The following is a 25,738-nucleotide window of genomic DNA, read 5'->3' on the forward strand; positions in this document are numbered from 1 at the left end:
AGAAGGCACCATGGTGCTGAGAAGTGACAGAGGAGTGCTCAGCACTGCAGTATCTCTAGCACACCTTCCAAGGCTCAGGGTCCATTGTGGAAGAGTTGCAGAAAGAATGTAAGAGCCAAAGGAAGGGTAGGACTCCTTACAACATGCTCCTCCAGACACATTTTTGCCTGTATATTCATGAACTCATAGTGCCTGATACTACCTACACAAGATCATCATAATAGGAAGAAAAAAATCATGGCATCAAAACAAAAGAGAGGGTGATTGAGAGGGGCAGGGGATATGATGGAGAGTGGAGTTTCAAAGGGGTAAGTGGGGGTAGGTAGGGAATTACCATGTGATATTGTTTATTAAGGAAGTTGTCAATAAAAAAAAAACATAACGACACAGAATAAACATTCACACTGCAAAAGATGGCATTGGGCATAGCAAAGAAATATTCAACCAGTACAAGATTTAAAAAGACCAAGGCAAACATCAAACTCTGTAGCTTCAAGTCCAACAACTCTAGCCAGTGACAAATCTCCAAGTCTGATTAATTCTAGCCAGTAACAAGTTCCTGGCATTTCCATTCCACCCCTCCAGCTAGGCTACTCACAGTCCTGGAAAACTTCATTGGGGCTGGCATCTTTCCTTAGTAGCCGTTTTATTGTCCCGGCATCTCCACTGGTCTCCACTAGCTCATCCTCATGGCCCCATTGGGTCTCCATGCTGGCATCCAGCAAACCTGCTTCACACTGCCCATGGCCATTTCCAAAACACAAGGCCGTGTTGCAAAATCAATGACCCTCTCTTTCCTGCATTTCTTATACTCCACAATACCAGGTAGGGTGCCAATTTGTTAATCCAGGGGGGAATAAAGCAGACTCTGAAGAACAGAACACTTCTTGAACACCCAGACCCCTCCCAAAGAATCTTTCTACATTCTTCCTCTTGCCCCAAGTGCAGGTCAGCTAGCCCAATCTCCAAGGTTGTAATCTCTCAAGTGCAGCTGAATGGGCAACAGATGTTTCTTTCTGTGACATGTCCCTCTGCTCACACCAGTCCTTTCATGCGCAATGCAACCCTGCACAACTTCTGAGGACACGGGCATGACAGCAAGCTTTTCACACCAACTGGGCCTCTAGCCCAGTCCAAGCAAAGCTCTTTCTCACCCTCGTGAGCCAAACCTCACAGTTCATAATTCTTACTGCATTCAGGTCTTTCAACTCTGACCAGAATAGCCCATCAAGCTGTACTTACAGACTGCAAGGCATCTCTTAGGCCAAGGTTTTAAATAATCCCACATTTCTCTTGAAAATCAGCTCCAAAAGGCCAAAGCCACACAGTCAGGTATCTAGCAGCAATCCCACTCCTCAGTACCACTTTACTGTTGCAGTCAGGTTTGCATTGTTGGTAAAAATCACCTAACCAAGAGCAGTTTTTGGGGAAAAAAAGAGGTTTATTTTGGTTTACAGACTCGAGGGGGAAGCCCCATGATGTCAGGGAAAATGACGGCATGAGCAGAGGGTGGACATCACCCCCTGGCCAACATAACGTGGACAATAGCAACAGGAGAGTGTGCCAAACATTGGCAAGGGGAAACTGGCTATAATACCCATAAGCCTGCCCCCAACAATACGCTCCCCCCAGGAGACATTAATTCCCAAGTCTCCATGGGTTGGGAACCTAGCATTCAGAACACCTAACCTTATAGGGGACACCGGAATCAAACCACTACAGAGAGAATGGGCATACCAGGGCCTCTAGCCACTGAAAATAAACCTCATATGCATGCGCCCCCTTGTGTATCTGGCTTATGTGGGTCCTGGGGAATCAAACCGGAGTCCTTAGGCTTTGCAGGCAAATGCTTTAACTGCTGAGCCATTTCCCCAGCCCACCCACTGTCATTTCTTATTAGCACTCTGATGAGTTTTGAGTCTCCTCAGTAGTCAACTGCCATCCGATGAGGAGCTTCTCAAACCAAAGTGAGAGTAGCATTAATATATGGACATAAGCTAACATAAATATTTAAAGGAAAATTTCGTGGGCATAATATACCCATTTAGCCAAATAACAGTAGTAGCTTCCCTCCTAGGGCTTAGGACTTCCCCAGCCATAAGCTTTTGGGTAGGTTTTTAGTAGCAGGCATGAATTCCCTTGTTTTCCCCCATAACAGATGTGCCACCACAGCACTGGCTGGCACATTTTGCCTGGGTAACTTGCAGGGTCTACAGCTGGTTAAGCCCGTTGGTGATCTTTCTCTCCCTCACAAGCTTTTGTTTGAAAAGGAATTTTTTATGCCAGAGAACTCTTCCTTTGGATTCATGAATAAAGCTGGCGTAAGCATAGACTCGGTGCCCGGAGAGGGTGTTTTGTCAGTTTCCCTGAGAGATCTCCGCGACACAGGGCGCCCTGGAGAGCGCGCCTTTCCTCCTGGGGGGTGCTGCCGGGCCGCCACACGTGAGCCGCGCTGGCAGAAGGCAGCGTGCAGACAGGCCACAGAGCTGGGTCTGGGGGAAATATTAGTCCCTGGACGCCTGCGTCAGCTCCCCAGCTCAGCTGCCTCTCTCCAGGGCCTTCCAGACATCTGCCTGCTGTCACTTCTGTCTCTGCTGCAGTTGCTCCTCTCCATCTGGTCGGAGGCAGGGAACATTCTGGAACTCTGGAGGAAGGCTGTGTGTGTTGGAAGTCCTGGGAGCTGAGGTCTCAGCGAGCGTCAACATGCTCTCACCGAGTGGCTTCATGGCAGGCGCTGCTCATGTCCACTCCTCCCCTCTCCTTGACCACGGGGCGTGTGTTTGGAAAAAGAGCTATACGTTATAGACATGCAATTACCATCCACCTCATCCCACCCAGTTTCTTGTGTTGTTTATGACATAGATTAATTCTGCGTCTCTTGTACCTAGATTCCTGCGAAAATTCCAATAAAGCCAAAATGATTAAAATTGGATTGCCCATAGAAGTTGAGGTGTTGTTTACTCCCCTGCAGCTATGTCTAGCATCGAAATAAGGTGGGAGGTAGGGGCGAGCCCTGAGTACCACCCTTTTAAACAAGGCACAGCGGATATACGGCTATTTGGATCCATTAATATAAAACAGGAAATCTTAAATGGGACTTTTCTCTTCTTTTTTTTTAAATCCAATATGAGACTATAACCTCAATCATAACTTCGTTTCTCATTTCCATTTGAACTTTAATTTTATTTAAATTTTCTTCTGACAAATCTCTAAAGGAATATTGGAACGACAGGGCACAATGTGGGCAGATTATTCATATATCAGCCCTCGGGCTACCCGGGAAGGCTTCATCAGCTCATAGTCAGTTTTATTAGAATCTCTAGCTCACAAAATATTGCTTTGTGACAGCTCCTGGACAGGAGAATTTAAAGGATTAAGTTTTGGGGGAATTTACACATTGGTGGCCTCTTCTGTGCCTTTTAGGAGCAGTAAATCACGAGGTTTCCGAGCACTATAATCGTGGCAAGGTGTCACCAAGTCCCTCTGCTTCTCTCCGCATTGGTGCATGGGGCTTGGAACAGTCCAAGCTCCTTGTTTTTCTTTTCTTTTTCTTTTTCTTTTTTTTTTGTAGCTGGTTGGGGCTGGTGACCACGAGATGGCAACTGTGCCTTTCATGCCCTGTGCTCTGGGAGGTGATGAGTCTGTCTTGGTGATCTAAACACGGCCATGGTATCCTGTCATATGTCTGCATCAAGCTGAGTGTAGCTGATCCATGAGTAAATATTTGCTAAATCCCCCTATCAGTCATTCTTTTAAAAAATATTTTACTTATGAGAGAGAGAGAGAGAGAGAGAGAATGAATGGGTGCACCAGGGCCTCCAGCCGCTGCAAACGCACTCCAGATGCGTGCGCCTCCTTGTGCACCTGGCTAACGTGGGTCCTGGGGAATCGAAGCTGGGGCTTTTGGCTTTGTGGGCAAATGCCTTAACCGCTAAGCCATCCCTTCAGTCCCCTCTATCAGTCATTCTTGCAGAGTGGTGACCAGAATCTCTGGGAGAAGAACTTCCAGGAGGATTTATTTGGGCTCACAGTGTCAGAGGCCCCAGACTGCGGTTGCCTGGCCCTGTGTGTTGAGGCAGAACGCCATGGCTGTGGGAGTGTTTTTGTGCCTCATGGCAGATAGGAAGTACAGAGGGAGAGATGGAAGGAAAGAAGGAGAGAGGGAGAGAGAGAGAGAGAGAGAGAGAGAGAGAGAGAGAGAGAGAATATGTTATGGAGGGAAGAAGAATGGGATGGAGGTGAGAGAAAGGAACAGGTAAAACCTTTGAAGCCATACTTTCAATGCCTGGCTTCCTCCAGCTACACCCCCACCCCTAAAACATTCCCTAACCTCTGCCAATAGTGCCGCCATCTGGGGACCAAGCATTTTTATACACCATCCTGTGGGGAGCATTTTGCAAAAACTGTCAAAGCACTTGCTTTTTTGGTTTTTCTTGATACAGAGTCTCTTGTAGCTCAGACTGGCTTCGAACTCGCTACGTAGCTGAGGATGACACTGAGCGTGTGATCTGCCCACCCCACTTCCCCAGCGCTGGGACTGCAGGCACACACCACCACACTTGGTTTTGCGGTGCTGGGGATTGAACACAGGGCTTCACACGTGCCAGGCAAGCATCTAACAATGGAACGGTTCCCTCAGCTCACAGCACTTACCATTCCAGGCGTGTTTTTAAGTCCTGGAGACCCAGCAGTGAATAAATCATGCCCTGTTGCTTTCTTCATGGAGCTCATGGCCTCGCAGGGAAGACAGAAATGAAACTCTTAAGTGAATCGTAACTGGTGATGAGTGCTGTGAAGAACGTATCGTTTTTTGGACGAACTTCAGCAGAAACTTGGAGAATGGGCAGAAGCTCCCCAGAGGAAGGCGGAGTGTGGAACAAACAGAGAAATGATCCTGTGTGTGGGTTTGAATGCCCTCGTGAGATTCTTGGCAGTTCAGACTGAGTCTCGTGAGCTCTGCCTTTCCTGTCTCTTACCTGCTTTCAGTTCTCTGTCATTTTTTTCCTGCTTTTCTGGGGAGTTCTTTTGTGCACTTGTCAGCATTCACGCCCCTGTTGTGTGCGCTGTTCAGCGTGTTACACGGTGGTTTCGTAAGAGGCCTGGGCCTGGAGAGTGGTTGTCGTATTAGTTACTTTCCTGCCACTGTGACCACATTCCTGGAATAAGAAACACAAAGAGAGAGGGCTTTATTCTGGCTTCTGGTTTCAGGGCACACAGTGCATTCTGGTGGGGAAGGCGTGGCGCTGTGGCTCCCTCCGTGGCGGTTGGGACTTGTGGTCTGTTGACATCATGGGTGACCAGGAAGCAGAGAGTGGGGGACAGATAGAGACAAAGGGAGACAGAGACCACGGAAAGACACACACACACACTCACAGAGAGAGAGAGAGAGAGAGAGAGAGAGAGAGAGAAATTGAGAGAGAGATTGAGAGAGAGAGAGAGAGAGAGAGAGATTGAGAGAGAGAGAGATTGAGAGAGAGAGAGAGAGAGAGAGAGAGAGATTGAGAGAGAGAGAGAGAGAGATTGAGAGAGAGAGAGAGAGAGAGATTGAGAGAACGAGAGCTGCAAGCAGAGAGCTTGGCCAGCCTGTACCCTGCAAGGCCTGACCTCTGTGACCCACCTCAGGCTGCCACACTTTCCACCTCAAAGGTCTCATGACTTCGCACAGTGGCACCCCAAGCTGGGATCCAAGCTGCCAAACACAGGAGGCCTGTGTGTGGGGGGGCATTTCACATTCAAATCACTGCAATTGTTCTGAGTGGAGGAGTGGAAACTAGTGACTTCATAGAAACTGGCTGGTCGTGTGTTAGAGCGGGCTCAGGTGGAGCCTGTCTACCTGCTCCATTTAGTTCTAGAATCTGGGGGGCCTACAGTGAAGCTCTCCTGGAGTCTGAAATACCTGCCTGCTGGCTTGTGCTAGAAGGCCCCTTACTTCCGTGGACAGTGACTGATGGGGGAGCTTGTGGTAAACAGCAGGGTTCTATTTCTTTCCTCCAGTCAGTATCTATCTCTCGATGTTTCTCTGACATCTTTAAAGACCATGTTTCACCCTATTGATTGGCAAAACAAAGCAGCTTTCAAAGCCCTTGGCTTGAGATCTATGAGATTTTATTGAATGTTAGCTCTCTATATTTCTTGCTTTTGCAAGAGAGAGGGAGAGAGAGAGAGAGAATTTCTCTTGTGAAGAGATGGAGAAAGCCCACTGGTGCAGAGCAAGGTGACATGCAGATGGATGCTTTTGGGCTTGTAAAAGATCATGATCAGGAAAGTCAAATATCTGTAATTCCATCCGAATGTGCTCTGCCCTGTGCAGACATCACTAATCAATCCTAGCCCATCTTCAGGATCTATATCCATATAACACTCTTGGAAATCTCTGTCAGTGAGTTATGGCTGGGTTACAAAGAGGAAATGTCTTTGCCTGCCCTCACCAGAATTCTGTCTCTCTCACTTTTCTACTCCAGTTTTTCTGGTGCCTCATGCAGACATCACTAATTGATTGTAGCTCATCTTCAGGATGCTAATCTGTAGAGTGCTTTTAGAAATCTGTCTCTGCATTGTGGCTGGCTCATAGAAGAAATGATCTTTGTCCACCACCAAAATTTTATCCCTCTCACTTTCCAGAGCCATCTAGGCACCCCTGTATCTCTGGCCTGGAATTTCTGAGGAAATACTAAATCTGACAGGAAACTCCTAAGATCTTTAGGAAATGCTCAGCTAATTCAAGGACCTCTGTATTCCTAGATGACAACAAATATGCATAGTTTAGTTGCTATTTTAAAATATCCACTTGTCAGCATCCTAGAAACTGAATAGTCATAAATGGTGACACTGTTCTTTGTTCACTGAAGACATATTCATTGGAACATAGTTGTGCAGACCATTCCAGGTAGTAGGTGCTCTTGAGAAAAACACATTGGGAAGGTGGCTAGCAGGCCCAGGGCTGAGGGGGGCTTGCATTTCACTGGGGTGGTCAGGACGCAAGTGAGACATGCTGGTGCATCGAGAACATTTGGGTAGATGGAGCAGATACCAAGGCTCTGTGGTGGACATGCTACCATGCTCGGGAAACGTAATGGGGCCAGAGCAGCCACGGAAGAAGGACTCATGGCAGAGGCCTGGGTGAGGAGGGTCTGAAGGTTGTGGAGGAATTTGCAAACTATGGAGAGTGATTCTTGGCTTGGAGCCTTTGGGCAGACCGATTTAAGAATAATGGGGTGGGGGCGGTGACAGGACCATTATGAGGGATGTCAGCAGGAAGAACTTGTCTTGTAGGAGAGGTGATGCTGGCTTGGAGTGTGTGATGGGGCCTGGACAGCGTCCTGGATCCATCTGGAGGTAGATGTTCCAGGTGGGATTCCCCACAGATGTTGTGGGTGTGATTCCCCACAGGATGTTCCAGGTGTGAGTCCCCACAGGATGGCCATGAAGCTGTGAGAGTCAGTCATGTGCTGAAGGTTCATCTGAGAAGATGGATGGAACTGTCACTGACTATGGGTAGGACCGGAGGAGACCAAGGCTCAATTAGGACAGAGAGCGTCTTACGCAGTGCTTTTGAGATGCCTGCCTTTCTTTCATAGCACACATCCACTGCAGTCACACTCAGTCATGTGTTCCCGCAGGGGGTCGTCATGGCGTTCAGACATGAAGCGCCTGTCCCGCACTGCCTCGCTCGTGCTTGGTTCATGGCTGTCGCTTGACCTTTTCCCTCCCCTTCTGCCTTTCCCCTTCCTCTTCCTAAATGTTTTCCTCCAGCTGTCAGCTGCCATGCACACACGTACACATGTATGCACATCATTAAAGTCCAGAGTCCACATAGGAAAGAAAACATGCCATATTTGACTCTCCGAGTCTGCTTGTATCACTTACCACGATGATCTGTGGCCTCGTTTATTTTCCTGAAAATGACACATTTTATTCTTCTCTGCATTTTCTTTGTCGAGCGTGTGCATGTGTGTTTGTCCATGTTTGGGCATGTGAGAGCACATGTGTGTGGAGGACAGAGGGTGACTTTGGCCATGACCCTCAGGTATGCTGTCCACTTCTTTTTTTAAAATTTTTTTGTTTATTTATTTATTTATATGAGAGAGATCAAGAGTGAAAGAGGGAGAGAGAGAGAGAGAGAGAGAGAGAGAGAGAGAGAGAGAGAGAGGGAGAGAATGGGTGCACCAGGGCTTCCAGCCACTGCAAACGAATTCCAGATGTGTGTGCCCCCTTGTGCATCTGGATGACGTGGGTCCTGGGGAATTGAGCCTTGAACTGGGGTCCTTTAGGCTTCACAGGCAAGCGCTTAACCGCTGAGCCATCTCTCTGCTGTCCCACTTCTTTTTGATACCGAGTCTCTCACTGGCCTGGGGCTTGCAAATTGGTGAGCCTAGCTGGCCAGCAAACCCCAGTGATCCACCTGTTCCTACCTCCCCAGTGCTGGGATTACAGGTGTGTGTCACCATGCCCAGAGTTTTTCTAAGGTTCTGGGGATCTGAACTCAGGTCCTTCTGCTCGCCAGGCAAGCACTTTACTCCCTGAGCCATCTCCCTAGGCCGTCGTTCTCTGTGGCTGAAGAGGAGATACTTGGTGAGTGTGTAGTGGGCATTCTGTGTTCGCACCTGACAGCCCTCCACACCGACCCACGTGGCTTCCTGAATTGATGTCCTCATGCTCGGCTGGCAGGTGCTGCCCTTGATGGGCACCCTCAACCAGCCTGTCTTTTTGCTGGCAGCCCTTCTTGCAGGTGGGCGGTGATGCATGGTGAGACTTGGATTTGCATTTCTCTCATGATTGGCCTTGTTGAGTGTTTCTTCATGAATATGTAATTACAGTCAAGTAGGAAGACTATTTAAACAAATCCTGAAGCTGGGCGTGGTGGCGCACGCCTTTAGTCCCAGCCCTTGGGAGGCAGAGTGTGTGTGCGACTGTGTGTGTGTGTGTGCACGTGCGTGCGCATACATGCCATGGCACATGTGTGGAGGTCAGGGGACAACATCTCAGCGTGTGTCTCTTGTTGGATGCTGCTATGCATGCCAGACTAGCTGACCCCATGAGCTTTGGGAGTCTCCTGACCCTGCCTCTCAATCACAGGCACATAGCAGATGTGTGTGCTACTGGGTCTGGCTTTTCATAGGTTCTGGGAATTTGAAATGCAATTGCTAGGTTTGCATAGCAAGTGTTTTTACCTGCTGAGCCATTACCTCTGCCTTTCTTGACTTTATCCACTTCGTGAGCAGAGGCGGTGAACAGCGGAGCAGGGACTCTAGAGTCAAACCACCTGGTTTCAAGTGCCAGATCTAGTACTTTAAAAAATAATTTTTATTATTTGTGAGGAAAGAGAGAGGAAGAGAGAGAGAGAGAGAGAGAGAGAGAGAGAGAGAGAGAGGGAGGGAGGGAGGGAGAGGGGGAGAGAGGGAGGGAGGGAGGGAGGGAACAGGAATGAGCATGTCAGGTTCTCTTGCCACAACCCAAACTCCAGACGCGTGTGCCACTTTGTTTATCTGGCTGGGCAGGAATAGTGGGGAATTAAACCTCAGGCCAGCAGGCTCTGCCAGCAAGCGCCATTAACGTCTAAGCCATCTCCCCAGCCCCAATCTATTGCCTTTTAGCGGTGTTACCTCATGTAAACTACGTACCCTCTGCGCACTTTCTTTTTCTCATCTTTCTCTCATTGGTGGTGGTGGAGGTCTCCTCCTTGTAAAGGAGTCATGAGGGGGCGACCGAGTTAGCAGATACAGGGAGTGTGGAACTGCTCCTGGCATCATGAGAATGTCTGCTGCAGTGGGGTGAGATGTGGCCCAGGACCTCCACATGATAGACAGTCGTGTAGGGTATCAGGGGGGTACACGTGTGTTTTAGAATGACCTTTTCAGAGGCTCAGTGGGGATCTTGAAGAAGCCTGGTAATGGGGGATTGGAGTAAGAGATTAGTCAGCTCTCAGCAGCAACGCTGGGTCGGTCACACACTGCCCTTGCTGGCATGTGCAGCTCCCTGGTCCCTCACGTGCTCTGGTCTGCTTCTCCCTGTGACCGCCACATGCGAACCCTCAGCTCAGGGGAGCCACTCTGGGCTTCAACGCCCCCCCCATCCCCAGGGTTTGGGGGCGACTTCACGTAAAGTGAGAGGAATTGCTTCTAGAAGCTGCAGCTGCCGGGCTTGTGCCTCCCCCACGGCTGCAAACTTTGGCAGCCTCGGCTGGATGGTTACAGCGCAGATATGAAATTAGTATTTTCACTTCCCCCGAGTGCCTCAGTGGGGGAGAAAACCCATGGAACCACGGCTGTGCCTGCGGCTTGGCAACCGAGTGGTTACACGCTTATTAAATTTCACCGGGTGGCTTCCCTGGTTTGTCATTGCCGCTTCTCTGCCTACGTTTCAAGCCTGGCAGTGGCGTTTGAGGTGACACATGACAGGTCCCAGTGCTGGGCTCAGACTGTAGACTTTAGTGGGCACCCAGGTGGGACGGACCTGCTGGTCTTCCTCTGGGATCGTCCAATCCCCTGCCCAGTTTCTGCAGGGTTCCCCAATCCGTCTCTGCCACACTCATCTCCCAACAAAAATCCTGGAAGTGACACAGGCCTGTCGTGAAGTTACCATGAGACAGAAGACCAGAATCTAGGAGAGGCAGGAGAGACAGCTGACTCAGTGCAGTCCTGGCCATGCAAGAATAAGGACCTGGGCTTGGATGCCCACCACCCACGTGAAGTGCCAGGCACGGTGGCACATGCTTGTAATCCTAGTGCTGGGGAGGCCAACAGGAGGCTCCCTGGGGCTCCCTGGCCAGGCACTCAAACCCACTTGGTGAGCTCCAGGCCAGTGAGTCTAATTAAAAAAAAAAGTACATGTATTGGGAAAGATTCCTGAGGTTGTTTTGTGGCCTACACACATGTGCCCACATGTGCTCACATGCACACACATGAACATGCACACACACGAACATGCACACACACATGCATAAAAGAAAGGCTATAGAAAAAGGCAAAGTCTCCATCACCTCTCCCCTAGGCGAGCTGCCCCTTTCTGAGGGTGATGTCTCATCCTGTCCTGCTCAGTGGGGAGAGGGGAAGCTGACCATTTGAGGCATTTACAAACACACAATGGATTATGCATGAGGGTCACACACATGTGCATGCATATGCCTAAGAGTCTTAAAATACATGTTATTAAAGTGATCATGCTTATGGCGAAAAGAGGCACACTTCTGCCGGGCTTGTGATCGAGTCACCCTGCCTCTGTCCACTTGCAGGGAGTAGTGAATGACTAATTGTTCAGCTTCCGAGCTAAGGCTCAGCCAGTAGGCATCACTAGCTTTAAAAAAAATCAATGCATAGTGATTGCACATGTTTATGGGGGACACACTGCGAGGTTTAATGATCAAATCAGTGTAATTAGGAACATCCATCATTTAAAATATTTACTATTTTGCTGCAAAAAAACCACTCAGAATCTTTTTTTTAGCTGTATGGAACACACAATGCATTATCGTTAGCTAGCCACCCTGCTGCGCACTAGAACTCACCCAAACTTATTTCTGTCTGTCCTCCCCTGCACCCTTCCCCTGCTGTACCCAGCCGCTGCTAAACACGGCACAGTTACTCTCTGGTTGCTGGGGCAAAACATCCAACCAGGAGCAGTTCATGGGAAGAAAGGGTTTATTTCTAGCTTACAGTTTCAAGGGGAGCAGAGCTGGGCATGACACTCCGTCATATCACCTTGGAAGTAGTAGCAAGACTGAGGTGGTTGTGGCAGGGGCTTGGGCTATAGCAACCCAAGGCCCACCCAAAGTGACACGACTCCTCCAGCTACTTCCTAAAAGCCCAACAACTTCCCAGAATTGCCACCAGGTGGGAATCAAGTATTTGAAACACACGCTGCTGTGGGGGACATTTCATTCAAACCGTGAGAAAGCATGATCATACTCTTAACTCCTGTGATAATCTCATAGGAACTGGAATACTACTCAGCTCTAAAGAAAATGAAACTTTGTCATTTATGACAACTGGAGAAGACAGGAGGGTGTTACATGAAGTAAAATGAGCCAAGCATGGAAGATAAACATCATTTGATCTCATTCACCAGTGGAAGCTGGTTCTTCTTTTCGCAGGTTTTAGTTTGTAGCCCCAGCTGATCTTGAACTTGTGATGCTCTGCTCCTGCATCCCAAGTGGTAAGAGTACAGGTGCACAGCCCATGTCTTGACCAAACATCTTCAGTCACCCGGTGACTTAGATCCAAAATGCCCCACACAGTCTCATGTGCCAACGGCTTGGTCCCCAGCTGATGACACCACTAGCAAGTGATGGGAAGGAGCCAAGAGACTCTCGACTGAACCTTAGGAAGCTCGAGGCCCTTAAACCTTTCCTCTGTTTAAGCTGTTTCCTCAGGTATTTTGCCACAGCAATGTGATGGTGACAAATAGTCATTATCAATTCAGATTTTTGCCTGTGATAAATGAGTTCTAACCTCATGCCAGACCTCCTCTTCCCCGCAACCCCAGCACATTTATTTATTTTAGCAAAAATCAATATTGTCTTGGTTATATCAATATTGTTGTTTTCAGAGCTGACAATACTAAAATGATACTTTATTTCCCCTCTGGAGTTCACAGTTGCCTTTTCTTTTTCTTTAACTCTCTTTCCTTTTCCCTTTGCCCTGTAGTTACCATGTTTTTAAGCTTTTTCTTTTTCTTTTTCTTTTTCATTGAGGCAGGGTCTCACTATAGCTCAGGCTAACTTGGAATTCACCCTGTAATCTCAGGGCAGTCTCAAACTCAGTAATCCTCCTATCTCAGCCTCCCGAGTGCTAGGTTTAAAGGCGTGCGCCACCATGCCCAGCAATCTTTTCCTTCCTTTGGCCTGTGCACATATGCACATCTACACACATACATATGTACACTATATATTTGTATCACACACGCACACACACAAAAGTACTGTTAAAGTGATGGTAGAAGAGTTCAAAAGCCATAGAGCCACAAGAATTAAGACTAAATCCTCCACTACAGATGGATTGTAACAAATTTATGGAGCATGGCTCAGTAGCCTGGGAAGTGAGACAGAGGAAACTCCATCTAAGAGAACATGAAAAAAGAAGAGAAGGGCCCAGGGCAAAGCCAACCTGCCTTCCACATCCCGAAGAGCCCTGCAGTGAAAGCTCCAAGCCCCATGGAGGTGGCAGAAAAAATGCCCCCCCCCAATCTCCAAAGTCACAGGTCTATTGCTATGCAGTCCACATCAAAGCAGTGGGCATGTGGGAGAGAAGTCTGTAGAACAAGTGAATGAGGGGAGAGCTTGCCTGTGCACTTAATACATGACACAGCTTAAGCCTGGTTGCTGCAATCCCAGCACTTGGGAAGCGGGCAGGAGAATCACGAGTTCAAGGCCAGCCTGGACTACATGAGATCTCGTCTCAGAACACCAAAGCAAAAGCCAAAACCAAAAAAGGGAAGTGATTTTATTAGTGTCTAGCATCTGTGAGGAGACGTACATAGACATGCAGCACACAATTCCTCTCACCCTGGGGGCTTCATTTACCATAGCAGATGCATATGTGTACTGCTCTTTGGTCCGTTTTCTTTATTTAAAAAAATTAAAAATGATATATAATATATATATATATATTTTTTTTTTTAACAGGTCATACTCATATATATATATTAACAGGTCATACTCTTTTATCCCCTTACCCCTCCTCCCGTTTCCCTGGGGAACCCCTCAGTGGGGTTGTAGGATTCAGTGTGGGGTCATGACGGCCTCAGCCAGTCCCTGTGGGGTGGCAGGGGGATCATGCCTCAGGGTGTTCCTACCCACTCTGTGGGTCTTACAGTCTTTCCACCCCCCTCTTCAGCAACATCCCCCGAGCCATGGCTGGCCTGTTGGCAATCTGCCTTTAGTGCTAAGTTTACTGTGGCCTCTGGATTTTTCTGCTTTGATGGGTTTTGATTGATCCCCGTATCTGTCACCGTTGCCCTGAAGCTGGTTGTCAGGCTAGCAATGAGCCGTATTCACGTCACTGCTTCCTCTGCAGTTTCTCCTGGGCTTCGGGAAGATATGGCGGAGGCGGCACAGCCCCCGAGGCATCGTTTAGTGATTCAGGAGATGGAGGTTCTTTCTGGCCTTCGATCTGGAGTGGTTGCTTCTCAGGACCCACGTAAAACAGCCTCATGAGCCAGGTGTGGTGGTTTCTGCCAGGAAGTCTTGGTGACTGGTCCCCAAGGCTCTTCTGTGCGTGTGTGTGAATGTACTGTGTGTGTGTGTGTTCCAGAGACCATCCTGGGTGACAGCCTTCAGGTGCTGTCCACTTGTTTTTGAGACAAGGTCTCTTATTGGCCTGAAGGTCACCAACTATGGTAGTCTGACTGCAAGGCAAGTCCCAGAGATCTTCCTATCTCCACCTCCCCAGTGCTAGGGTTCCAGGCATGCCCAACCACATCTGGCTGGCTTTCTTTTTTTAAGTAGGGTCTCACTTTAGTCCATGCTGGCCTCAAACTCACAGCAATCCTGCAGCATGTTAGGATTAAAGGCAGGAGCCACCACCTAGCACATGCGCTGTTTTTATGTGGGTCTTGAGAATGAGCTCAGGTCCTCCTGTTTGGAAGTCAGGCACTTTCCTGACTGAGATACCTCTCTGCTCCCCTTAAATTTGGTTCAAAGTCCTCCCTAGTCTCTCTCTCTCTTGTTTTCTGAGGTAGGGTCTTGCTCTAGCCCAAGCTGGCCTGGAATTCACCATGTAGTCTCAGGCTGGCCTTGAGCTCAATGCAGTCCTGCATCCTCGGCCTCCCAAGTGCTGGGATTAAAGGCATGTGCCACCACGCCAGGACGCTCTACTCTTCATAGCCATGGGCAGCAGATCTGTGGGCTTGGGAATTAAATAGACCACTGCAGGAATCCCAGTATTCTTCAGGTGGAGTGAGTTTGGGTGCATGATTGAATATCCCTGTTTCTTCTCTGTGTGGTGTGTGCTCCTTGCACCTGTTCTTGTCATTGGCTGGGCTGGAGATTGTGGGCCGAGACTGTATCCACACCCTTTGTCAGGTTACAGTAAATTCAAGGGGCCAACATGTCTGTCATTATTCTTACTGCCATGTGATTTACTTGTATCAGCTCCTTCTGAAAATCATGCAAATCCCAGGTATTTTTGCTATGTGTGTGCATGCATGCATGTGTGTGTGTGTGTGTGTGTGTGTGTGTGTGTGTGTGTGTATCTATGTAGGTACATTTGGAGGCCAGAGGACAACTTCAAGCATCTTTCTTAGGAACACCATCCACCTTTTTTTTTTTTTGAGACACAGTTTCATTGGCATGGAACTTGCTCATTATGCTCAACTGTCTGGCTAGTGAGCCCCTTGGGTCAGCCTGATTCACCTCCCCAGTGTGGGGATTACAAGTGACTGCCCATCACTATTACCTAACATTTTTGTGCAGGTTCTGGGATCAAACTCATGTCCTCCTATTTGCAAAGCAAGCACTTGTCCAGCTAAGTCATCTCCCCACCTCTATCTGATGTTGTTTTAGAGGCTACATAAGCCAGATGATGGCATAGCAGGAAATGAATTTTTCATGTGAAGAGGATCCTCCTCCTCCTAGGTAGGTCCGCCCCTCTGAGCATCAACCCTTTTGCTCAAGTTTCTTATAAATGGTGGATTTATTCTATTCTTGTTTTATTTATATTTTTGCACACGCATGTGTGTGTTAGATGTGAGGTGTGGCATGCTTATGTGCTGTGTACAGATGTGATGCCCTGTGTGTGTGGAGGCCAGAGGAAAATGTTGGGTGTTTCCTTACTTTGTTCTCCCACTTCTTTCCGCGAGACAAAGTCTCTTCACTGATTTCGGAGCATTGGTGTTTTTGAGACTCGCAGCAATTCTCTGATCTCTGCTACCCCCAGGACTGGGGGTACAGACATGTGGGGGCCATGCCCACCTGTTCATGTGGGTTCTAGAGAATCAAGCTTACCTACTGAGCCATTTTCCCAGCCCCTTCTCATTTCTTTTTTCTTTTTGAGATAGAATCTCCCTAAGTCACTGAGGTTGGCCTAAAACTTGTGATCCTTCTGCCTCAGCCTCCCAAGTGCTGGGAATCAGGCAAGGACTGCCATGCTTAACTTGGGCGTCCTTTCTCTAGTAAGGTTAACTGTCTGTGACACTCTAGAGGGGGGTCCCAGGAGCAAGAACACCACCACCATGGGGAGTGTGAACTCCTTACCTGGAGAACTGTCTGAGTTTTGGCTCCTTAAGCCTTCTTGGCTGCTTTGTTGGGCAGATGTGACATTGCCTCCATTGTTATGCCAGGAAATGGAGACTTGGATAGAAGTCACTTAGCCAAGGTCAGGTCACATGGTTGGTCCTTGGTGGAGCTGAGGTTCAGCTTGGGTAGCTCAGCTTCAGAACATGGATGTTGCAGATCTCAGAACAAGCCAGCATTTGGGTAGATGTCGTGCAGTTTCTTTGAGGGAAGCGGGTGTGTTGCAACATGGGATCTCCTGGATCTGCAGGGGAAGCTCAGAGCTCCCACTCCATGGTGCAGCAGACTTTGTCCTGGAGTTGAGGTGAGTAATCTCTCTGCTTTCCTGGGGCATCTGGGAAGACACAGCAAGCCATTATCACCATTTCCGTCCCTTAGCACAGCAGGCATAGTGCCCAGGCCCAAGGACATGCTTTGCTTCCCTCCCCCTCTCTTTTCTTCCTTCTCTTACTCCCTTTTTATCTTCCTTGCTGGAGCTGGGCCCTAGGGCTTTTTACATGCTCGCCAGGTACTCTACAACTGAGCTACAAAGAAAAAAAAAAAACTTAAATTCATAGTAGTGACATATCCTTTATATTAACACCCTTGAAATTTAGTTTTTGAAATAATATTTATTTTACTAGTTCTTTATTTTATTTACTAATTTGCAAGAGAGTGGGAAAGAGAAAGAGGCAGATAGAGAGAAGAATGAGTGCTCCAGGGTCTCTAGGCACAGCAAACAAACTCCAGACTCACGTGCCATCTCGTGCATCTGGCTTTATGTCGTTACTGGGGAATTGAACTCAGGTCTTTTGGCTTTGCAGGAAAGTTCCTTAACCCACTGAGCAAGATCTCTGCCCCATATTTTATTAGTTCTTAATGGAGGATATGAACTCCCCAAGGCCACAAACACTGCAGTATAACCCTGGGAGGCACACCCATCTTGGCCATGTGGAGGAGTTGGTGCATCTGACTTGGGTCTAATCTCAGTAGAGCCACTGGGAAAGGGGTGGCATGGGCAGCGCAAGACAAGTGATGGTGGAATGTGGGCACTGGTTGGGCATGTGGCATTGGTAGTGGGGAGGAGGCAGGATAGGAACATTCAAAGAGGTCCACCCAGTGCAGGGTGAGGCAGGCGGCTCCTGTATCCAGGGGAGACTGCTCAAGTTGGAATTCCCACTGTCATGTTGGAGCCCACCGTTACTGCCCCACAGGGCAAGTAACCACAGGTGATCAAATGCCCACAGGCTTCCAGGATTTAAACCAACAGTGTTGAAGGTTTCTTCTGGGGTTTCCCCCCATGAGTCCAACTGACAGGGCCTGCTTGGGGAAGCGCCAGGCCATGGAGCAGGTGGACCTATACTCAGAGCTGTCTTTTCATTAGTCCTATGTTGGGAAGTCTTTCTCCACTTAAGGGCCAGGAGGCCACTGCAGACGGGAGTCTCCGTTATATCTGACATTTGTTTAGAGTAACACCATTGGTTAAGTGCAATGAGAGCTTTCACAGATAGTTCATCTGAGGCCTGTTAATTTTCTCTGCTGCTCATGCTCTGAGGGACTGTCAGGAAGGCAGCTGAGCGCCTCGGCCCCGCCTGGTCCTCCCACAGCCCCGGCAGAGGTGAAGCCCTTCCAAGAACACGCAGGCTGCACCCTGGGCTCCCACATCATCTAGGACCTTCAGCAGCACCCAGAACCAGGGCATGAAGAAAGCCTGTCCCTCACAGTGATTGGGGGATCACCGGTGTGGGACAAGGCAGAACTCTGTGACGGATACCACTGGATCTCATGTCCTGTTCTTTGTCAATCCCCACTGGCTAACGGTCAGAGACCCATCTGCCTGAAGCCCCCTTGCTGTCTCTGCTCAGCCAGGCATGACTGCTTCTCAGGCCCGGCCACAGGGCCATTGCATATCTGCCCTTGGCTTAGAATCTTCTCACCTACCCGTTACCTTCTGTTGCTTATTTGCATATCAAACCGTGTGCAGCTTGCTCAAGCCTGCCATGTAGTCAGGTTAAGGGACATCTATGTTTCCTCAGAGAACTGCATTACCTTCCTGTAGGACACTGGTCCTGCTTGGATGATGTATGTTCTCACACAACAGCCATGCCCAATTTTGCTTTGTCCTGTGTGCCTTTGGTGCCCAGCATGGTGCCTGGGCTACACAGCCCCTTGTGAGTGGGAGGGAATGGTTTCCACGGAGGACTGAAGGGTCAGAGCCTTCTATTAGTTTCCATGGGCAAGGGCTTCCCCCACCTCAACCACAAATGGCTCCACAATAGACCTCTAACTGGGTAGTCGGAGGATATTGCCCAGCCTCAGTTTTCACATCTAGACAGTTGGATAAGAACATCTACTATGATGCTGGTGAAGGAAGGACACCCAGATGACAGGTGAAACATTCTTTTAAAAAATAATATTTGTAGCCTACCGTGAAAAAATAATATTTGTATTTATTTATTTGCAAGGAGAGAGAGAAAGAGAATTAATGAATATGGTCACACTAGGACCTCTTGCTACTGCAAATGAACTCCAGATGCTCACACCACTTTGTGCATCTGGCTTTATGTAAGTACCATTGAATCGAACCTGGGCTGGTAGGCTTTGTAAGCAAGCCCCTTTCACCACTGACCTCTGAAGCATTCTTTCCTGCCTCTCACACCACTCAACCTTGGTGCTTCATTAGGCACTTGTTATCCTTGTCCTGCTGGAAGGGAAGCTGGGTGGGCCAGTGTTTGATTGTAACTGGGCCACCTCAGGTGGATCTGTGAAGTAAGTGTAAAGGAAACTGGCTCGCAAGTCAATGGGCCAGTGGAAGAGATCTTCCCTCCTCGTAGAGATAGCGGGTGGCTCAGGAGGAGCAGAAATACGAAAGGGTGAAATCACCCTCTGTTCTGGTGGACTCTTGGTGTTCTTGCTCTCCTGTGGTTATCAGAACTTCTGGTTCTCCAGCTCTGGGGACTCCAAAACTTGCACCATCATGTCCCCCCTCTCCACTCCCTGGTTCTTAGGCAAGGAGCCAGGCAGCCACTTCAGACGACTTGCTGCCTTTGGATCTACTCTCAATTTATTTGTCTTTGGTTCATAGCCCCACCCTGGTGAGCTCATTTCCTTCTGTTCCCACCACAGTCACTCCAAGGGCGTTATTTAATCCTTGGAAGACTTCCATCTGGGAGTCTGGAGGACCCTCGCGGAGGTGTCCGTCCACAGCATTGGACCAAGGACAGGCCCAGCGCGAGATTCTGGGGAGGAGGCATGGTCACGATTGTGTGCTCTTGGGGCTCCCAGCCTAGTGAGGAAATACTGACCATTTATCAAGTTCAAAGAGAAAAGTATGACAAGGCATAAGAAAAACCATAATCGCTGTAACAAGAGCCCTAAGTCCCCAGTGACTCACAAAGTAGGAGTTTGTTGTCCATGTAGTAGCTCCTGGTGGCCACTGGCTGTATGGCTTACAGGAAGTCATTCAGGGATCCATGCTTCTATGTCCAGCCTTCATCATCATCATCCTCTGGGCCTTGACATTCTCACCCGCGTGCTATGTATCCACCCAGCCCAGAGGAGAGAGGCGCGGAGTTTTCCATGGTGGTCCCCGTGAGGGGACACGCCTCAGTTCCTGCCACTGTCCCTTGGTCAGGGTGTGGTCAAAGAGCCTCACCTTGCTGCAGGGAAGGCTGGGAAATATGACTTAGCTATGTGACAGGAGGAAAAGCAGGTGGGACCTGGGAACACTTGTTTGAGTCCTTGCTTTGGTCTTGGTGGACACAGGTGAGACGTGGGCTGCAGATGTGCAAGTGATAAGTTGATGGACTTTGTGGTAGTGTGATTGTGAAGTGTCCCCCATAGACTCGGGTGTCTGAGTGCTTTGCTCCCAGCAGGTGGTGTTGTTCAGGAAAGTTGTGTAGCTTTTAGGAGGGGAGCCTTGCTGGAGGACGTGTGTCACCGGGAACTGGCTTTGAGGGTTTATAGTCTAGTCTCACTTGCTGCATTCTCTCTCTGAGGTCTCTCCCCCTCTCTCTCCATCCTCCTTTCTTTTCTTTTTTTTTTTTTTCCAAGTTAGGGTCTTACTGTAGCCCAGGCTGACCTGGATTTCACTATGTACTCTAGGGGTGGCCTCGAACTCGCACCAATCCTCCTACCTCTGTCTCCCAAGTGCTGGGATTAAAGGTGTGTACCACCATGCCTGGCTTCCATCCTCCTTTCTGAGATTATGGTGTGATGTCAGTTTCTGCTCCTGCCTTGCATTTCCTGCACCCCCCAGAGACACTACCTTCTTTAACTGTAAGCTGAAATAAACTCTTTTCTTCCCTAATCTGCTTCTGGTTGGGTATTTTGTCCTGGCAGTGAGAAGGTAATGGATGAAAGCACACAGAGTAGAGTCATGTGACCCGTGCTTGTGCCCAGCGGAGGATTTCTGGAGGAAACAGGGTCTTACCTGTATCTTGAAGGATAAGCAAGGCGGAATAAGCCATTTTGATGGATGGGTGGAATTTTAGGCGAAGCGTGGCCTTTGCAATTGTGAGGTATGGATGACTGGCTTGAGTATTTGGGTGGAAATAAATTTAGTGCTTTTCTGGTGTTTTGGACAAAAAGTACAGAACAAAAAACAGTAGGTCTGAGGAGCCTCCGATGACTGCGGAGCATGTTCTTAGAAGTCTTTTAGGAAGCTTGAATATTCAACAAGATCTCCTGCTCCTTGTCCTGCAGAGTCTGAAATACTTCTTGAGAGTGGTCCCCAGCCTATCTGGCATGAAACCGTACGAGGAGAGGACACAGAATGTAGACGTGACATTTAGGGCCAGGCGTAGCTAGCAAGGACCACCTGTGTCTAGTTACCAAGAAGTGTCTTAGAATCTCCAGGAAGTTCTTCTAGCCTCACACTATACTGGGGCCAACAGCCTGGAGCCTGAAGACCTGGAAAGAAGGCACTAGAACCTGGGGAGTCACCAGGAGACCCCAGGCATATTGGATGTATGTCTGCAGCTGAGCCGACCAGGTTTTGCCCTGTGGCCATCTTGCCTATGGCTCAATTGCCAAGGCTGTGAGTGGCATGGGTATGGGCTGCAGTGTACTCTGGGCATACTGCACTTGAGGTCAGATGTTTTATGTCTTTCTTGGGCCCGAGGGAAGCTGTGAACTTGCATCCAAGCATTAGGAACTGGGTGAATTTTGCATTGGTCAGTTCCCCAACCTCAGCACTATTGACATTTGGGTTTGAATCACTCTTGGTGACAGGAGCTGCCCTTACATTGTAAAATGGTGATCAGCTTCCTGGCTTCTCCCACCTGGATCCCAGAAATAGCTCCAACAAAACACATCTCTTGACATTGCTAAATTTCCCCCAACGATTGCAGGTGGGAGCAAAATTGCCACGCGTTCCTATTGGGAGAAGTCATGATAAATAACACATCACATTCTGTAAGCCTGTGGGGGGGGGCAGGAAGGGGTTCCTGCTACAGATGAGGGAAGTGGTGATGGTCACAGCTGTCCTCCTTGTCTTCCACCTGGGACCATGGGGTGGGATGGAGTGTGCAAAACTGGGGCAAAGAGGGACCTGGACCTTGGGCAGCAGGAGATAAGTCCCATGTTGTTCTGAGCTAGTGGTTCTGAGTCAGGGGAAGAATGCTGGGCCTGTCTTCATCCAGAGCAACCTCTGGGGACCCGAGTAGGGAGCTCATGAAGTCTTGGCTTCCTAACAGATCCATCACTGATGGGTCGATGACCACTCCATGTCAGTCACCATCTGTATCCTGAGCTGACCTTCTTTGTCCCCTTCACCTCTGACTGCCTCCCTTCACCTTACACTGCCTGCCCCCCTTCACCTCTACTATCTACAGTGGGCTTGACCACGTCCCCATTGTACAGATGGGAAGGTTGAGCTTTCAATCCTGAAGCACTTCGTCCCTGAGCTCATGTCACTTGCACACATCTGTACAAATGTCTGTTCATGTCTGCACATGTCTAAGTCCAAAGTAGATGTCCTGAACCATCTTATTTGGCTCAGAACATAGGGTTTTTTTTTGGGGGGAGGGGCTCCTTCCAACTCTGGAAACTTCTGTTGAGGAAACAACGGCAGCAGCAACAAAACAATAATCAAAACCCAAACCAGAAGTGAGACGTGCTAATCACTCTAAGTGTACATGATGCATGAATTCTTCTAACTGTTCCTGGGGCACATTTCTATCCAACAGTATGTGCTTCTGGGGTGGGGTGGGGGCTGGGGAAACAGAGATGGGCTGGGGTATGTGAGTGAGAACAGCCGAGGCTCAGGCTGTGGGAGGACAAGCCATCCTGCAGGAGCTCTGGCGCAGGCATGGGTAGATGCCTGTGGTCAGCATCTGTGGGATGCTTTCGCATGCAGCACATGGGCAAAGCTGTGTCTTGGGAGGTGTCCTTCAGCCCGTAGCAAGGCCAGGTCACCGCAGCAGCTCTGGCTCATGTCTTTTCCTCTTAGAGCTTAGGTGTTACAGGACACTTGAGCCGCCAGATCTTCCTCATCTTTCAAGGATCAGCTCCCATCGTGCAGAGCCTGTGATGCCTCCACATTAAAAAGCAACCAGAATATCTACCTTATAAGGTTCGAGTGGCTTAGTGTTTCAAGGTGCTGTGAGCAGCCTTGGCATGTAGCAGACAGAGCACTGTCTATGCATGTATTAAAAGAAGCGTACCTTGGGCTGGAAAGATGGCTTAGCGGTGATGGTGCTTGCCTGCAAAGCCAAAGGACCCAGGTCTGATTCCCCAGGACCCACGTAAGCCAGATGCACAAGGTGGCACATGCGTCTAGAGTTTGTTTGCAGTGGCTGAAGGCCCCAGTGCTCCCATTCTCTCTCTCTCAAATAAATAAAAGAAAAAAAAAAACAAAAGAAATGCATCTTCTGAGCAGCTCATGGTGGATGGAAGTGTGAGATGTGTAGAAGTGGAGAGCGTGTGTGTGCCACATGGAACTTACCTGTGCCATCTGCAGCCTGACCTCCTTCCTTTCTCCCTTTCTTCTCCCTGTTGTATCAGTGACTTTCCTGCCAGTGTGATAAAACACTCAGCTTAAGCAACTTAAAGGAAGAAAGATTCATCTTGGCTCACAGTTTGAGGGGGTATAGAGAAGTGACAGGAGAGTCTCATGGCTATGGAGGCAGCAACTTTCTCACCTGTAGGCTGTCCAGGAAGCTGATATTAGGGGGTGCTCAACTAGCATTTTCTTTTCCCCCTTTTACTCACCCTGAGTCCCTATTCCGTGGGGTAGTACTTCCCAGTTCAGGGCAGGTCTTGGCTCCTCTGTTAATCCTCTCTGGGAACATCCTCACAGAAGTGCCTGGAGATGTCTTCTAGGTGATTCTAAATCTAGGCAGGTTGTCAATGAAGATTAGCCAACATGCCTTCCCTTCCTCCTTTTCTCCCCCTCATCCTTTCCTTCCTCCCTCCCTCTCCCCCTTATTTCTTCATTCCACCAACCAAATAGTCATGACCTAGGGAACAGATTTCACCGCCAGGGCCTGGGTGCAGTTTGGACCAGTTCCGACCTCCGTGCCTTGCTCACGCAGCTTTCTGAGTCCCTTGGCCCATGCTGCAGCAGAAGCCTCTCCTCATTCTCTGTCCTCCTGGGCTCAGCAGACACATTGTCCCAGCACCTTAACATGTGCCAGATTAATTATACATTTCCAAGGATATGGACTCTTAGACACTTCTCTTCATTAGCCTGGCTGTGCTGGCAGCTGCGAGGAGAACTCAGTCGTTTGTATGTTAATAAGCCGCGGGAGGCCTCGCCCGCCTGCCCACCAGCTTCAGTAGTTCTTGAATGAGTCTTCTGAGAAACCTGCTCTCGCATCGCCTCACAGATGGACCTGTGAGAATCTTCTGGTTGCCCCTGCTCCTGCCGCCACGCCTTCCCTACCATGAATGTATCCCCTTGAAACTGTAAGCCAGAACAAATCCTTTCTCTCTTTAAATTGCTTTCTGTCAGGTATTCTGTCATTGCAGTGACAAGGTCTCTAATAAAGTCAGTCTTCTTTGCCCTATGGTGCTGGGTTTCCTCCAACTGGCAGACCTGGCAATCTGTCTATCCTGTCAGTTCCCAGCAGATTATGAAGTACTTTTTGTTTTGTTTTGTTTCGTTTTGTAGGTAGGGTCTCACTCTATCCTAATCTGGCCTAGAATTCACTATGTAGTCTTAGGCTGGCTTTGAAGTACTTTTTGATCTGCAGTCCACTATCTCTTTTTTTTTTTTTTTTTTTTTTGAGGTAGGGTTTCACTGTAGTCCAGGCTGACCTGAAATTCACTATGTAGTCTCAAGTCAGCCTTGAACTCAAGGTGATCCTCCTACCTCTGCCTCCCAAGTGCTGGGATTAAAGGTGTGCACCATCACGCCTGGCCTTATTTCACTCTCTTAAAAGTCCAAGTTTAAAGCAGGATGCATCTTTGGTCTCAGAAAATGAGCAGTATCTTATTAACCTGGGTTCAACTCCATGAACATTCTCTGGTTTCATTCAAGTCCCCATACCTCTGTGGCTTTGGAACTTGTGGGCATATTCCCTTGCTTAATTGTAGCCTTGGCAACAAAACTGGGGACTTCACTCTTGGTTCCTTGGACCCTGGTTGGCAATGCCCTTGTCCAAGCTTCCTGTTCCCACCATGGTCCAGAATCTTTCTAACTTTGGAAACAATACCCAGTAGTATCAAGTTGCCCATCTCTGCAATAGGAGACTCTGTTTTCTCATTAAATAAAGATAAAAACAAACTCCAAAAACAGTCCTCTTGGGGCTGAGGAGATGGTTCAATCTATGCGTGAGGACCTGAGTTTGGTCCCCAAAATATATGTTTAAAAGAAAAAGCTGGGCATGATGGCAGGTGCCTTGAATGTCTGAGCTGGCAAGGCCAAAATAAGTGGATCCCTGCTGCTCACTGGCTGGCTGGTCTAGCCTACTTGTTGAGTTCCAGGCCAGTGAGAGACCCTGTCTCAAGAAAGGTGGATGGTGGCTCTGTTGCTGACGCCTGAGGTTGTCCTGGGCCTCCACATGTATGTGTGCTTGTACATATACACACACATACACAGAGAGAGAGAGAGAGAGAGAGAGAGAGACAAAAATGACATCTTGACCTTGGCCTTCCAGCCTCCAGAGCTGTGAGCAGAGGTATTGCTGTTTCTGCTCCATTTGTGGTGTCTTTTAAGGTTTTCCTGCCCTAGAATTTTCTAGAATAGATCTTAGACATTGATTTATTTCTTCTTGCATTTCAACATGACTTTTTATTTAAAAATGGTGAATATTGGGCTGGAGAGATGGCTTAGTGGTTAAGGCATTTTCCTGCAAAGCCAAAGGACCCAGGTTTGATTCCCCAGGACCCATGTTAGCCAGATGCACAAGGTGGTACATGGGTCTGGAGTTCGTATGCAGTGGCTGGAGGCCCTGGTGCATGCCCAAACTCTCGCTCCCTATCCGCCTGTCTGTCTGCCTCACTTTTTCTCTTGAATAAATAAATAATAAATAAAATATTTTTTAAAATGGGGAAAATTGATCATAGCACGTGAGGAATATCCTTTCAGGA

Source organism: Jaculus jaculus, chromosome 11 (genome assembly GCF_020740685.1).
Source record: "Jaculus jaculus isolate mJacJac1 chromosome 11, mJacJac1.mat.Y.cur, whole genome shotgun sequence".
Taxonomy (NCBI): domain Eukaryota; kingdom Metazoa; phylum Chordata; class Mammalia; order Rodentia; family Dipodidae; genus Jaculus; species Jaculus jaculus.